The sequence below is a fragment of the Corvus brachyrhynchos genome, unplaced genomic scaffold, assembly GCF_000691975.1.
Source record: "Corvus brachyrhynchos isolate BGI_N302 unplaced genomic scaffold, ASM69197v1 scaffold136, whole genome shotgun sequence".
Classification (NCBI taxonomy): domain Eukaryota; kingdom Metazoa; phylum Chordata; class Aves; order Passeriformes; family Corvidae; genus Corvus; species Corvus brachyrhynchos.
In genome coordinates, this window is record NW_008239080.1 from 6,245,262 (window position 1) to 6,256,951 (window position 11,690).

Sequence of the window (11,690 nt, forward strand, 5' to 3'; positions counted from 1 at the left end):
TCTTTCCCCTTAATAGAACAGTACCATTTTACACTCCCATCTGTATTTTATACTGACATTACCTACATATCTACATTTAGTTGCAGTTCATGCACAAGAGTGTATAGGAAAATAGGTCTCCATCTGAATTACCTTCTTAGAAAAGTTAAAGTCCTCTGTTTTTTTTAAAAAAAATTACTGGTTTTTTGTATAAATTGGGTAGGTGGTTATGCTTTTTTTGAATTCAATTTATTCTAAATGGAATTTGATGGATCCTAAATTTTGGGTACATTAAGTAATATATTTTTAAATAATGGTGTACCATTTTGAGACTAAGAAGCTGAAGATTATTGTTATATTATTCTTTAAAATATGCTGTCGGAATATATTTCTATATTTTGAGACATAATAAACCTGTAATAATATTTTCCTCTGCTGTGGCTTTGCTTTTTAGACACATGACAAAATGACACTGACTTGATGTATCCTTTTAAAAGGAAAAGCAGATAACCAATGGTTATGGACAGCTTTTTTTATAGTTCATTTTTAGTACAAACATTTTGCAAAATTACTCTTATTTTGTTGTTTCTTAAACAGCAGATGGTGAACCATCTACACTACTAATAAAAATCATGCCTTCAAATCATACCTCCAAGTGCTAGTACTCTCCTCAAAATACACTAGAGAGGAGAAATGTTTTTTAAAATTCCCTATAAATCCATAACTGGTCATTCCTCTGGTTGAAATGAAGGATAGGGGCAGCAAACATTCTGCAGGCTCTGGAGAAGTAAATATATACATGTTTTCTTGTAAACTTGTTCAGGTAAGATATTCTTCAGTAGCACCTACTAATAGAAGACCTTTTGTTCTTTTGCTTGGTCCTATCAAATATCTGTTATTTTATATATATTTATGCATAATATATATACACTTGGATTTAATGCAATGGGTACATAATTATATGAAAATATACCCTTATCTGTAGATACATCTATTCCTCTAGTCATAAAGACTATTCCGTTATCATTTAGGACACGAGCTTTATTTTTTTTCAAGCTGTTTAAGCTTTTGGCATCCTTAACAGTGGGAACCTCAATGGCTGAAAGCCAAAAACACCCAGTAGAAGTCCAGTACAGAATCAGTGTTTCAAAGCTGTCTGGTAGCTGACAACATAGCAATGTATCAGATTAGTGCAAAGCCCAGCTAGAGACATCTTGGAGAGTCGTTGGTGTGGATGTCTTCAAACAAAGTGATGATCATACTTCATTCCATGGTGCATCTATCTGAAAGGTTGTTTGGACTGATACGCCCTTAACAGTGCCATGACTCGTCCTTCTGCAGTGGTCTGTGTAGGTAAATATGTATTTGTGTGAGGGATTAGGTAGGGAGTGAAAATGGAGCCACACGAGGAGTCTGGGTATCTCTAGGAATAAGACACCAGTCCTTTTTAGCTGCACATGACAGCGCAGCTGTTTGGTTTGCATACTGGGACGTATAACACTATAGAAGAGTACTTAGTCTTTAGATTACGTGAATCAATTGTCAGACCATTTGGGGCCTCATTTTGGTAAATGGTAGATCCATGAGTGGTGTGAGTTACATCTATGCCGTAGACACCTTAACTGAGACTTTCTTTAGGGACAATATAGAGAAGTTGCTTTTTTGGATTGCAATTCACCTATTTCTCTCCAAAGACTAGAGAGTAGTTTTAGGACAGTGACTCTGCTTAGACCTTGTTTGAGCAACTGCAGTCAGTGACAATCCCTGACACCTTAAAAATAACATTACATTGTTGAAAAAGTTTTACTCAGATGTTTATTTTGTATGTGAAGCTTTGAGAAATCTTTTGTTATCATGATGGGATGTCACACTTCTGTTTTGGAATATAATTTTCTCTACCATTTACTTGGGAAAGGTTGAATTGCTGACTGTGTTTTTCTTGTGTTTTGTTTTGGTTAGTTGTTGGTTTTTGGGCTTTTTTGTCAATTCCTCTTTTGGAAAAGTTTCACGATAAATTGAATTTGAGTCAAGGATTGTTAAAAAAAAATGGTTTAGGCTTGTACTCATAAGACTCTGAATTGTTTCAGCAATAACAAAAGCATTCTATTTACCAGGACCTTAAAACTATGTTATTTGCAGTCTCCTCAGCTTTTTTGCTCACACATTCAGCTGTGTATAGAGAGAATCTGACATGTGGTGCCTGAATGACAAACCAGCCACATGTGAATTATACAGCATTATCTTTTACTATCTCATCTGAAGTCACAGAACTTGCAAAGTGTGATTTACAATGTGTTACTGAATTCTTACTCACAGGGCTTGAGCAAGAGCTTGATTAAAAACAAAAGAAAACTGAACTAAATAATTCAACAAAAAACAGTTAGAGGAGGTTTTCTGGCCATCTTAATTCAAATAAATCAGCACCAAACATGGTATATGAGGGGTCATGAATCTCATGTGAATTAAATGGGCCTTTTGTATTCTGTTTTCCACATTCATAATACATGACAGAGACACTTCTCCCAACTGCTATATTTCCAGCTAAATACTTTCTGTTCTTTTCCCGTTTTTGCTTCCAATAGGCACCACTGATTATTCTTATTAATATGAATGAATATTTTCATTGTTTTAGCAGATGTTAATGCTTTATTAAAGAAGTATGTGTTATTAGTATTGCTAAGCATTATGTGTACAGAAAAGTGGACAGGCTTGGCAAAGAGAAGAGCAGATGAGAGGCAGTATAGGGAAGACAACCAGACCTGCAGTGTCCCAGTGCTCTAAACCCTGTTGCACGCTCTTGGCGAGTGATGCATACACCTGGCACTTCTGTCCATGCAGCTCATAACCTTAAGGAAAGATAGGCAGTCTTAGGGGTTACCTGGACCTATACTTTGCATTTACAAAGTATTTTTCTATTTTCATTGTTATTTTTTTGCAGAATGTAGACCACACCTTTCCAAAGTGGGAGTGGCTATACTTAAAAGCTACTTTTAGGGAGCCAACAGAGATTATCTTGCAGCAGATCTTGGAGCACCTTTTCAGCAGGGTCATAAATCTGTACCAGTAGACTTGAAGGCGGTGTTACATCCCTCTCTTTTCTTACATTTTCCGCCTCCTCAGTGGGAAGTTCAGCAATGTGTTAAGACTGGGACTGTATTCATATCTGTGTAGCAGGGGTTCTCGGGCCAGATGTTGGCTGGAGATGTGAGAGCAACATATTTTCTAGGGAACAGCTCTCAGAGAATAATATTGAAGCAGAGATATGGGAGCAGATCTCTGTAAAACTTGTCCTGGTCTCTTCTGGGTTTCCAGCTGACTTATGAGCAGAAACACTTGTGAAAATGAAAAAGGTCTTTGACTACATTGTAAGGAGGAAACTTTGTGGGGGATCTTTCTGGCATCTCTGCCCCCATAAATTCTTTGACAAAGGAGAAGTCCAGACTTGAACCTGGAGCTACTCAACTGCAGAGACACCAAAGGTTGGACAAGACATGGTAGAGAAACACAGTGCATATATCAAACTCCCTAAACTGATCTAATTGGAAAATAAAGCTTTTCATGCCTGGTTATTTTCTTGGTTGCTGAGCTGTTCTGCCACAAGAACGTGTTCCCTTTTATTCGGGCCAATTTTACATCCACCACTGGGATTCCTTTCCAAAATTAGTGTTTCTCCCTTAACCTCTGCAATGGCTCTTTTCAGCCTTCTCTACACGTTATCTGTTTTATTATTCAAGACTAACAGCTCCCACTGGGAGTGCTCTTTCCTAGACTGTGCTGCAGGGACAGAACAAAGACAAGACCTGCCAAGTCAGTTACTTGTTTAACTGGGATGTGAATCTTTGAGAAAACTTTTTGCTTACTTTTTCTTTCATTTTTGCATGCATTTGGATTTTTCTTGGTTTGGTGTCTTGGTATGAATTCTTGTGGATAGAAATATGTAGGTAAGTGCATAGGGTTCCACAAAGCCTGTCTGTGAAAAGGATTTGTGCATTTAGCAAGAAAAAAGCTCCCTATTTAGTTTCCTCTTTGGAAATGGAATTAATATAGCTACTTCTATTCCCTGTAAAGCAAACAGTTTTTAGCAAATAGTTTTTAACACACTACTGAGCCTGATTATATTTCATGCTTTGAAATTTAATCAAAATGTAAGAGTTTCTCGTTAGCAGGACCTACGTTGTGCACCTCAGGACATGTATCCAAGGACCAGAACAATATTCTCAGATATATTGGTGTATATACAAAACCTATCAAAATTAACAGTGCCCTTGAAATATTCGTAAACGTATTTCTTATTCTTTCTGTTTACCCATATTGGACAGTGAAGTAATGAGAATGTTATTCATGCCAGAATACAATTAACTCCTTAATACTCAGATTTCCTCTCCTTATAAATAAGGCCTTATGTTTTTACTCTTTCTTCTCACTTATCAACAACAAAATACAGCTGAAAGTAACTTAAAATTATGGGAAATTAATTTCTCGCTTCAGAATTGAACTGAATGTGGAAGTTCCCAAACTTTATTTAGAAGTTTTAAAAACAATAATGAAAGCAGTTATTAATAAGTTTTTTAAAAGATTATTGGAGTTCTGCACAGCTCGCACCAGTGCCGTAGAAGTGGCCATTGACGCAGAGAAGCCAGGACTGTGTTGACACCTGGCAGGAGCCCCATCAGCCTGGCAGAGGCTGTGGCTGCAGGGCACTGACATACTCAGTGAGGAGCCAGCAGCCCACATTCATGGAAAGGAGCCAGGAAGCTGCAGGGTTCCCTTCTCCAACCCAGTGCAGACACAGGGGCTGTCCGGCAAGGAGACAGAAGTGTCTCGTAGAATGGTGCACAGTAGAGCCCACTGAAAATTCTTGCATTTAATCATAAAAGTGCTTAAAAGTATGGCTCTATTTCAAAACCAGAAACGTATTCATTGTGAAATTCCCACTCTGGCTAAAATATCTCCTGGCATTTCTGAGTGAAGCTTCACTGACATTTTCACAGAGGTTTGCTCATTTTTGGCAGGAAAGAATTTGACCCTTCTCTTCAATCACGTTACACCCCATTTCCACTGACTGTCTCTTTTCCCATTCCCTTAGTTTTTCCCATGATGTAAACACACACGGCAGTAGAAGCAGCAGTGTTCCTCTGGATTTACTCTAGAATAGCTAAGTAACTAATAATAGCTAAGAATAGCGAATTGCAAAATATTTCCTACAAGGTTTCCTGCTTATTCCTCTGAATCTTTTCCCTTAGCTGACCTTTGCTGTTGAAAAAAGCTGTAAGAAATGAGCCAAATAATAATTGTTAAGGCAGAAATCAGGTGAAATGTACATATTTAAATTGTTTTAATTATGTAACTAAACATGATATACAGCTTTTATATCATTCTCCTTGCAGTCATTAGTTTCATGGCACTGCCCTAAACACTAAGGCCTATCAGCCTTCCAGGAGAGCAGTCTGCTTGAACTTTGAAGGAATACCAGGCTATCAAGCTGTTTCATCTCACAGATATGATTTTTGCAATTTTTTTAACAGATTGTTCCACTGAAAGCTTAGTCAATAGAGTGACATTCTTCAGAGGGGCACTAGAGTGCAGCCAGGAGTGGTAACCTCTTTCATTAACATATTTGCATCATGATGAGAACACCTGTCCCCAGTTTGTTCTTCTTTATGTACATGTACATTCATTATATTCTAGATATTAAGAACAGCACTATGAATTTTCTAGCAAGGAAGAGATCTCTGTCAGACAGTAAAATGCATCTGTGGTCTTTTCTACTTAGTGGTTCTGCCTTTTTCTCTATAATCTAGTTTTCACAATTGGCCAAAGACTACAGAATCCATATCACTCATCATATCAATTATGATAATTAGCTTTCCTGTGCGCTGCTCTAATTTCATGCATTTCTAATCACCCATTTGTTGTGTAGGTAATTACCATGCTCATTTACTTGCATCCAGATGTTTTAGTAATTATAAGTTTGTTTCCTCATTTTCCCACCAACATCAGCTTTTTCTCCTTCACAGCCAAAATGCAATCTTTTCACATTTCAGAAAATTTTGTATTCTGTTTATGAAGATTTGGGCAACCTCCATTTTTTCCCCTTATGAAGACAAAAAGAAGTGTTTTCAAAGCTATTTCTATATGACACAAAGCAGTGGTTCTATGTAGATATTTGAGCTAATAATGCTCCAGAAGCCATAAAATTGTATTACTGCCTGTTTCCAGGTTGTTTGCAATACCAGCAGCAATTCAGTCAGAACCTATATATTGACATGGAAATACACTATGTGGTACAGAAATACATTAAAATGTTGTTGATCATTTGAGGGTCACTAAAATGGGCTAAGATCCAAGTGGGTGTGGAAAAGTTTGTGAATGGCAATTTAAAGTGTGTTCTCTGGTGCATTTCCTCTTTGATGCAAGCAAGCCAAGGTGTAGACTTAAAGGGTGTCCTAGTGAGTGCATTTCTGTGAGGTGTATTCAGTGACAGGCAGAGCATCAGCTCACAGTGAAATCAGCTTTTAATTTACACTTGGGGTTTACTTTTGCATTTTCCTGTAGAGACTCAGCTGCCTTAGAAGTTCTGTTATAATAGCACCATCTTCTGACTAACATCCTGTCAGGAGTACTTCTGAGTATTTTTATCTTTGGTTCATTGGAACTCTGAGAGTCCTACTTCTGTGAAGAAGGTGACTGCTCTCCTGCTTTATGCAGTGCTCCAGAGATGCAGTGAAGTGGTTAACCACACAGTACAATCATCTGTGCAGAGCTGAGAATTCCTTAACTTTGGCAGCCTAATGTTGAAATGTACACACATTTCCAATGAAAATGTTGAGAGAATTAATTTAAAACAGAAAATGTTCTGCTGACATTTTTGATGCTGACTCAGTTTTGTATAAGTACTTTACTGTCAGTACCACTGACAGCACTTGCATTTTCAGTCTCTTCCAAGGTCAAGACTGTATGCTGGATATTTTGAAGAGTCTACTACAGTATAAATACAGCCCAGCTAGTAAAGTTTCAACCTTATTTAACCTTTGCTTATGCACAAAGATGTAGATCTTCAAATTACTAGAAATTGTTGGATAGATTTTCCAAGAGGAAACAGTATCATTTTCATATCAGACTCACTTTAACTCTTGGCTATGTTCTAATACATATGGGTCTTTTCTTCCCATTTCTATCTGGACAGTAAAGAAATGACAGAAGTGACTGTCAGCTGACTATAAAAGCAATTTAGTCAATTAATTTTTGATATTTGAAGTCACTTATCCAGTTGACTTCATAAAAATTATTAAAACTTCAGATACAGTTTAAAGGGCATAAAAGCAGAGTCAGAAGCTTAATTGGTGCAAGAAAATGAGATAGCTTTAAAAGTTCTGGATTGCTTCCCTGCTTCAATCATTGATTCACAATGAAACTTTGGAAAACAAATATTCCATATCTGCATGGATTTGTCACGCATTTATAAAGGGCAAGTGAAATTAATTAGGCTTTGTGAGACATTTTGACATTCAGATCCATTAAGCAGAGCAAAAATAGTGCTATTTGTGGCATTAGATGCTGTTGGTTTTTTTCTGAATTCTTATCTGCCATACACTTCTTTTTGTGATAAACCAAAATTTTCAAGGATATATTTGACTCTTTCAGTTCTCATTTTTAATACAATAATAAAACATTTACCAGTATCTGTTGAGGCCAACAGCAGGTCTGGAGTCTTCACAGACCTTAATTTGGACATGGTTAACCTCTATTCATGAGAAAAGCCCATGAGAAGAAAAGCAGTTAGTTTTTATCCATGAGAATATAGTATCAACAGAAGCATGAAAGTTAAACAACAGGAGAAAAACAGCAACATATCTGCACCTGTTATTTTTCTGAATGCTTGGACGCTTATGCCATAGGTAGCCAATGACTGCATGTTTTAGTTAACAGCAGCCAGTAGGAGTATTGTAGTAGTTTAGCAGCCAATGAATCTGTAACACGAATGACAACATACAGAATATTTATGAAAGAGGCTGCTTTGTTAAATAAATGGCTTTTGGCACTTAATCCAAGGCACTGTCCATGCGTGTCATGACCGCCACAACAGCGACAAGTATCAAAGAAGAATTGAGAGCATAAATACCTTAATATTAACGAGGGGCTCAGGTAACAGATAGTCCTGTTTGTGCGTATTTGTTATTTGCATATACAAATGCAAGTGCGTAAACACATGCCATCTGATAGATATCTTAATTAGAGGAATATTCCTTCATTAGAAAATTGTTTATTTTTTCTAATTTGCTCACTTCAATTCAAGGTATTACTTTTTTTAATCCTAAAGAGCTCCTTTAGTCATTAACAAAAAAAATTATCTGCTCAACCTATTTTTGTTGTTTATTCCCAAGTGACTTTCTCCAGTCTATGAAATGTTACTCTTCCTGTTCTCAGAATATCCTAGATATTGTGAAAAAGTCTGAAAAACATAATATGCAAAGCTGATGACTCACTGAATCTGAGAGGAGTTTTCTCTAATTAGTGATTTAGTGGGATGATTCATTGCACTGTAGCAGTCTTCTCAGAGGCTCACGCGTTAATGCAAGGTACAGGGCAGAGAGAACTGAAATAAATGCCTCAATAGACACTGTAGTTGTGTTGATCTTTATTCCCCTCATGACCTAAAAGTAAATAAATGAAAAGGAAATATATGTCATTGGTTATAGTAATATCCTTTACTGTATAGCTCCATCAGGATATTGAGTGTCACTAAAAATGAAATAGTCTGGGGCTTGTGCACACTCAGGGCCATCTACAGTTGTTCACTTCAGAAGCCTATCTCCAAAGTCATGGTGAACTTGCTGGATCAGAATACTCACTGCTACCATTTCTTGCATCTTCAGAACAAAAAGAAATGTAGAAGTAACTGTAGACCTCATCTAAAAGGTCAAGAAAAAAAGAACTATCTTAGCTTGGAGCAAGAAGACTGTGTATTCAATTAACATATTAGTGAGATGATACCCCAGATGGATTTAGTTTTTATGTTGGTTTCTAGCTATACATATTTGTTTCATCTTCTGCACAACAAAAAGTAGGGTCAGAACACCCCAAGGGACCAAAAGCCCATAGTGAAGAATACAGATGCCCCAAAAAACATATTTCTCTTAATTTTTTTCTTAACTTTCCTGGCTCTAACCCTGTTTACACTGGTGAACTGTAATGCATATTGAATTCGTATTCAATACATTATTGACTTTACCATGCACATCCCTTTGATATCTAAGCACTTTTCCTCTTCACACATTATCATTGAAAAATGGTTTTAGATGTCTATTTGTTAACATATGTTCTCAGCACTTGTATATCTGTGTCTTTCCATGTGATATTTATTTTTATTGTACTTTATTTGCATGTATAAATAAAGAAAACATCTGTTGTTGGGATACAGATTGGTCTTTGGAAAGGATGTAAAAATAGATGGAGCCTTTTTCACTACATCCATTTCAAAAAACCAGAGAACCACTGAGCAAAACGAATCAGTTTATGGACTCAGTATACTGCCGGAAAGGTCAGAACACAATGTGAAGATCCCAAGCTCTACATTTTGCTTTCATCTTTCTGAATTCCCTGGAATATAGGTAAAAATCACATGGAAAAATCCATGTCTCTCTGGGTGACGGATCTGTGCTTGGCTGATTTGTGGGTTCTCCAGACAGTGTATGCAGCACTGTGTGTTCAAGAGTAGAACAAGACTTCTCCCTGAAGGACTGCGCATGTGACCCATGCTTTAGGGCTCCCCTGTCCTCCTTTGAACAAGTTTTGCTGTTATTTTGGGACTGTTGACCACAGGTATCAGCTCAAATTCACATTGTCAAAAGGCATCAACGCCTTTGCAGGAAAAAAGTAGTGCTTGGGCTTCTATTTTGTTACCACTTTCTATTACTTTGCTAATTATGCATAAGACTCGAAGCTTTGGTCCTTGGGCTAGATCTGCAGCTGGGACATTTTGGAGCAGTGCTACTATGTTTGACTGGCATCCCCTAGAGATTTTACACTGTCATTTCATTGCAGCAGTGAAAAATGAAGCTTTCCTATGTCATATAGTGCTGTGTGCACAGAAAGAAAACCTGGGTTCATAGTTTATCCAACAGCAAGCATTTATCTCAATGACAAATAATGGAAAGATATAAAAAGCCCAGATTTTAATTCCATGGGTTGTACTGGCAATTGAAAATTCTTTAATTTCGATTATTTCTAATCTTACTCTTGTTGTTTTGATGAAAAGCTACATATGTTGTAAGTTAACAATTTTAATAGGTGATGGAAATCTGAATAGAATGCTAGTATAAACTCTTTTTCCTCTTGGTTCCCATGAATTTTTCTGTTTTAATTTGAAATAGAATTTGAGAATTTAGCCTTCCTCTTATATTTTTGTTGCACGTGATATTCAGATTTTTTTCTCACTTCTCAGAGATCAGACATCCACAGGAAGATATTATTAATAATAAAATGCATGAAAATGCATAAAGATATGATCCTCCATTGTCCTTTTGGCTAACATATTTTTTGCTATGACTGCTATAATTGCATTTCAAATTTCTTCATGAAGGTCTGAAGAATAAGTAAAAGTATGGGAATGGCAGACTGTTGGCCTTGCTGGATGCTCCATAGGGCAGCATCACTCAGAAAGTGAGAGAAATCTAATCAAGGTTTGGATAAATGTGCCTAATGAAGAATAGGAAATTAGGGGTTGTGTTTTTTAAAATGTCTTTCTTAAGAATTGGGAAACAAGATTGTATGAGACTAAGTTAATAAAGTAAGCACTGTAAGTTATACAATCAAAATTGATTCATATAAATATATTTTTCAACCACTTATTCTGGCACTGTAGTAATAATAGCTATCAGAAAACAGAACTTATCACACTCAATTACAATCTGTCTTTCAAAAAGGCTCTAGCTGAGTATTAGATAAAATAGTGCTTAGTAACATATGGCACTTGGAATCAGGAGTCTCTTGTACAACATAGAAATTATTACAGCCTTTATAATTAGCCTTGAATGGCTTGGAAATAGAATGGCTAAAATTCTCAAAAATACTCAGGCTAATTAAGGACTTCCATAACATTTTCAAAAGTACCTTTGATATCATGAGTCAGAAACCTCAGACTGATATAGGAAACCAAATGCTATTTAAATGCTGCAAAAACCATCGTCCAAACATAAGTTCAGATAAACATTCGTGTAGGCATCACTAAACCCTTAAGTTGCCTGAACTCTAATTTCTTCTGGCAAAGTTCCATAAAATGCTTAAATACCTCCCCTTGAGAGCTTTAGTACTGGCTACACTTGCTTAGTAGCCTGACGCCTCAATGCTTACAGCAGGCATTCCCTACCTGTTTCCTTGCTGGTTCAATGGGTTGGTGTGCAAGCATAACCTGCCTTAGCTTTTCCAAGATCACACCCTTTGCCAGGGTCCTAACCTCTCCCTTTCAGAGCTTGTTTGGCCTTGTCTGTGCTGAATCATTTCAGCATGCAAATGCAACAGAAAATGTTGGATGTGAAAAAAGGCACTTCTTGCCTCAGCATGCTGACCAGGATCAACACAACACCAACCAAATGCTCAGGTGAGTGTAGTAGAAAGGGTAGAAGCAAAGGGTGGGCAGAACCATCTGGCTCAGCCTGCTGTGGGAACCCAACATCAGCAAATGCTGGATTAGACCATATGGAAAAAGCAGG